Source organism: Cyprinus carpio, unplaced genomic scaffold (assembly GCF_018340385.1).
Source record: "Cyprinus carpio isolate SPL01 unplaced genomic scaffold, ASM1834038v1 S000000268, whole genome shotgun sequence".
Classification (NCBI taxonomy): Eukaryota; Metazoa; Chordata; class Actinopteri; order Cypriniformes; family Cyprinidae; genus Cyprinus; species Cyprinus carpio.
In genome coordinates this window covers 9,846-15,655 of record NW_024873016.1, presented here as the reverse complement: position 1 = coordinate 15,655, position 5,810 = coordinate 9,846, and the positions used below count along the sequence as shown (strand labels likewise).

Below are 5,810 nucleotides of genomic sequence, written 5' to 3'. Positions count from 1 at the left end.
TTGTAGCCCAGTTTGTGCTGATTACAGTGTTATTAGACTTTAGCAATTTATATGTTTATAAGCAACTGAAAAAAAACACAAATATCAGGACATGTCAAAACTTCTCTAGGCCCCCAAAACACCCTCAGGCCCCAGAGGGTTAAACATGTGGCACTGCAGACCCTATATTTAATTAAATTGCAGACTTTTGTGATTTGATAACTGCACTAACCCATATCACAATGTCGAGTTTATTTTGATTAATTGTGCAGTCCTGATGAGAAGTGTAAAATATTTTCAAATTTATGAAATTGTGGTGGGTCACTAGAGTCTGGGTAATTAATGGGATACACTTTTAAAATACTTACTTCAGCTTTTCCAGTCTACACTGTAAATTTTCAAACAGAGTCAAGATGATCTTCATTCCTGGGTTTCCTAGTTTATTCTCACTCAGATCCCAGCTCTGTCAGATTTGAAGGGTTTAAATTTAGAGCTGCAGCCAGAACATGACACCCTCCTTCTGTGATACAGTTGTTCTTCAGACTACATAAAGAGAAAACACTTCAGTTTTAATCTGAATAGTTACCAGTATGTTCTAGCTGACAGTTGACAAATACTGGTGATGTTAATGATAGCCACATTACAAAAGTCACATGTTTTTTTTCAGTCAGCAGTCTCTTATAAAAGAAACATAAAAAAAACCAGCAGAAAGAATTTAAAAATGTCCTTGTAACATTGAAAAAACGTACATCAGTGTGTAGAGTGTACAGTGTTTGGCCTGCAGTAGAGCAGCGATCTGATTCACTCGTGCAGAACATTGAGATCCAGTGATCTCTGTCTACTCATCGTAAAAAAAACCACCCAACAATATAAATCACGTGAATGTATAATGTCCTCACCGAAATCATGGGAAAAGAAAGCAATACTCACCTCCCTTTATAAATCACGTGAATGTATAATGTCCTCACCGAAATCATGGGAAAAGAAAGCAATACTGACTGAGAAGTCATTCTGTGCTCTCACTAAACAGAACAGCGCTCTTTGAAAACACAATCTCTGCACAGCACATGGTTTGTCTAATCTTCCAGCAAAGCAAGATCAATGACACTATAGCTACATTTCAAATTACTTTCCAGCTGCACGGCAAAAAAAGGCTTATCTTACTTACTATCTTTGTCTTGTTTCTAGTTAAAATACCTAAAATCAAGATGCATTTACTATATAAGCAAAAATATATTTAGTCTTGTTTCCTGGGGGGGGGGGTCAGTGGAAGATGATAGATCAAGTTGGAAGATCCCACACTTTGCATGAAACTGTTCTTACGCACTCATTACACACACATCTGTGTGTATGCACTATTGATAGATGAGGGCCCTGGAATGTAGAGTTCATGCTGGAATTAAAGCCTGCAAATTTCACTGAGCTGAAGTAGTTCTGTCCTCAATTATGTGGCAAATGATCTAGGTCCATGTTAAAAGATGGATCTGAATTCTAACCAAACACTAATGATTGTCACAAAACTTACCTCAGTATCTCTAGTTTGCAATTAATATTCTTCAGGCCAGTGCAGAGGAGCTCCAATCCTGAATCCTGTAGATTATTATTGTTCATGTTCAGCTCTTTTCAGATTGGTATCTGATCCAAGAACTGTAGCCAGAGCTGGACAGCTTTTGTCTGTTAAGCCACAATCATTTAACCTAAAAGAAAAATAAATAAAATCACAGAGTCACATACATGTAATACATTTGTTAAATACAAAAAATAAATTTATGGCAATTATTTTTACATGAACTGTAAATATACAGCATATACAGTATATATATATATTTTTTTTTTTTTTGAATCAATACAATTCTAATATATATACATATATATAAGAATTGTATTAATTCAAATTTCCTATATAAAACAAAGTAGAATGCTTAAATAAAACTTAATAAAATATGTAAATGAATAATAGGTTTATAACATTAATAGCGATGATGATATATTTTAAAAGTGCTGCTCTATTATCTGGATGAGTGTCTTGAGGTGGAGAATCTGGAGGTTAATCATTTATTTATTGAGGTTATGCAAGAGTATATCTCCTTTACAGCAGAAGTTAAAGAAATTGAACTGCATATTGGAGTAGAAATAACTATGGAACAATGTGTTTTATAATAACATGATGTGCTTCTTCTGCAGCTAACTAAACAGCTTGTTTTGCTGAAAATAGAAATTTTTACATAAAACCTATGTAAATCTAATAAAATAGCATTGTAATTTAATTCCTAAGGACTGCAGTTTTTAAAGAAAAAAAGTTAAAATAAAATATATATATACTTATAATTGGTATATGGTTAATAAAAAAACGTACGGTTCTTCACAAACGGGTTGCGCTAGGACCGCGGTTCAACTTAAATCAAAAAACAAATCTGTAAAATTACGGTTCTTCACAAACGGGTTGCGCTAGGACCGCGGTTCAACTTAAATCTGACAACGCATCTGTAATATACAGGGTTCAGCTAATGTATGTTTCTGCTGATGGATTCTGGCTTCCCAGTACATTACAACAACAGCCATGAAAAAAAAAAAAAAAAAACTGTACAAACCATTCACTCTTGTTCAATGCGAATGCCGTATGCTTGATTATGAGCAGTCATTCATCACCCGGATGCTGATAGCGCACACACAGGTGAGACCTGAACAGCACACGTTGATATCTGTGTTTAAACTAAACTCATTTTAGCTTTGCCAGTTTAAACATTTAAGAGCCAGAGGACACAAGCTCGCACTAGCAGTGAGAAGATTTGTGCGCGCAAAATATTAACCCATGCAAACCCGCGTCTCAGAACACGCACAAATATTAAGCTCTCTCTCTGAAGTATTGTGTTTGAATGGAGAAATTCACACAAAAATTATGTCAAAATGCACCTCTTGGTAAGTATCCTACAGCAGACATAGCCGGCTGAACGTACTGGATCAGTGCATTCTCTTAATATTAATCTAACAGCAACAACAGAGAAATAACTCACTGCTCTTAACTGAATAGCTTTTGTAACTTTAATAAAGATTAATCTTTAAATTTATACAGTCAAATATGCAATGCTGTTTTACATTTGATTACTTTATTCAATTTCTGTACCTTAAAACTAATGATAGACCTACCTAAAAAAAACTGAAAATTACTGTTTATTTTATTTGCATCTTTTACAAATCTTTTACAAATCTTATACAAATCTTTTATTTGTATCTCCATTGTATTTATTTGTGCTGTTTCTTGTAGTTAGACAGAATATTCTTATTTTCTTTATTTTTGTTTGAAAGTATAGTTTTTCCATAAACATAGCACATACCGAAACCATGACCCTAAAACCCATAAAAAAACCAAACAAACAAAAACATAAAAAAACCGAACCGTTTCACCCCTAGTATCAATGTAGATTAATGCAATTTTAAGATGAGAACAAAACATGACAAAATATATTAAATAACTTACAGAGCTCTTTTAGAGGTTTTGATGACTGCTGATAATCTAATGAGACACTCGTCTGATTTCTTGAATTTCTGAAGCTCAAACTCCTCCAGCTCCTCCTCTGATGTCAACAACACAAAGACCAAAGCAGACCACTGGGCAGGTGAAAGATCATCAGACGAGAGACTTCCTTTGCTAAGGTGGGTCTGAATGTCTTTCACCAGAGTTTGGTCGTTCAGTTCATTCAGACAGTAGAACAGATTGATGGATCTCTCTGGAGACAGATTAGATTCTAATTTCTGCTTGATGTACTGAACTATTTCCTTTCTGCTCTTGTCATTGTCTTCTTCCTGCATCAACAGACCCTGTAAGAGTCTCTGATTGGACTGGATTGACAAACCAAGGAGGAATCGAAGAAAAAGATCCAGGTGTCCATTATCACTCTCTAGTGTCTTGTCCACTGCAGTCTTGAGCAAATCAATCATGGTTTCACTTTTGTTTTTCTGTTCTGTAGAGTCTTGATCAAACACATATTTCTTGTTGATGTCTAGAAACAGATGTGCATAAAGAGCTGCAATAAACTCTTGAATGCTCAAGTGAACGAAGCAGTACATGCTACCAAGAACGATCCCTGTTTCCTTCTTAAAGATCTGGGTACACATGCCTGAGTACACTGATGCCTTATAGACGTCAATACCACAGGCTTTCAGATCTGTGTCATAGAAAGATCACATTGTTTTCTTTTCCAGCTGATCAAATGCTAGTTTCCCCAGTGAAAAGATGGCAACTTTATCCCAGGAAACATCTGCTGTATATTCTCCATCATACTTTCGTCTGCTCTGCTGGATCTGAAATCTGAGAAAGTGTGTGTACATTTGTGTCAGAGTCTTAGGAGTGTCTTCAGTATTTGACTCCTGCAGTGTTTTGGAGGCATCATCAGCCTGATTGTTTTTCACAACATTATTTATTTTCTCCTCTAAAATGTTCTGGAGAACAGTGGCTGAAATCCAGCAGAAGACTGGGATGTGGCACATGATAAAGAGACTCTTTGATTGTTTAACATGATCAATGATGTCTTTGGCCTGATTCTCATCCGTGAATCTTTTTCTGAAGTACTCCTCCTTTTGTGCATCATTGAATCCTCGTATCTCTGTCAGCCGGTCGATACAGTCAGGAGGAATCTTACTGGCAGCTGCTGGTCTGCTGGTGATCCAGATGAGAGCAGAAGGAAGCAGATTTCCCTTGATGAGGTTCGTTAGGAGAACATCCAGAGAGGCTGGTGATGAAACATCAGACCACATCTCATTATCCTTAAAGTTTACAGGAAGTCGACATTCATCCAAACCATCAAGAATGAACAAGACTTTGAATTGATTTCTTCTTGTAAGGTTCAGTCCTTTTGTCTCTGGGAAAAACTGAGTTATAATGTCCATCAAACTTAGTTTTTCTTTCTCCTTTAAGTTCATCTCTCTGAATGGAAGAGGAAATATGAAGCTGATATCTTGATTTTCTTTTCCTTCGGCCCAATCCAGAACAAACTTCTGCACAGAGACTGATTTTCCGATGCCAGCAACTCCTTTTGTCAGTACACTTCTGATCTGCTTGTCTTGTTCAGGTGCTTCAAACACATTTTTGCACTCAACCTGTATCTCCTGTGATTCATGACGTCTGGAAGCAACTTCAATCTGTCTCACCTCATGTTCAGTATTGACCTGTTCACTACAACCCTGAGTGATATAGAGATCTGTGTAGATGTTCTTCAGAAGTGTAGAGTCACCTTGCTTTGCAATTCCTTCAAACACACATTGATACTTCTTCTTTAGGCTACACTTTAGCTGATGAATGAAGACCAGCTCATCTAAACAGAAACAAAAATACAGATATTGTTTAATCTTATTTTCTCTCTGCATTCATAAGTGACAGTGTTTACAGATGATCATGAGTCTCTCAGCAGCTTCATCTTGCTTCATCTCTCTCAGGAAGCTGAGTGTGAGATCAAGAGCTGCTTCTTTCATACTGCATCTGTTCTCATTAAAGTCCTTCACAAAGTATTGCATGTCCTCTTTTTGTAATATTTTCTTAAACTTTTCCAGTTCTTTCTTTAGAAATGTGATTATTTTGCTCTCAAGATCCTACAAAACAAGACAAAAATGAATGACAAAAAAAAAAAATCTTCATCTATATTTGGTCAAAATTATTTATTCAGTTTATTAAAAATATTAATCAAAGATCAAGTCGAAACAAACATTAATTTGCTGCAAATATTAATAAAAATAGGCTTTCATTCTTATTTTTCTTAAAAATAAAAATTAGAAATAAAAGTTCTCTCACACTCTTATTCAATAACATATTTGTTTATTATAATTATTAAATATTC

General features: G+C 35.4%; 1 pseudogene; it reads right to left on the bottom strand.

The window, feature by feature from the left end:
* Nucleotides 1–473: 473 nt before the first annotated feature.
* LOC109074138 lies at nucleotides 474–5,346 on the bottom strand (annotated as a pseudogene).
* Between the last annotated feature and the right edge of the window lie 464 nt (nucleotides 5,347–5,810).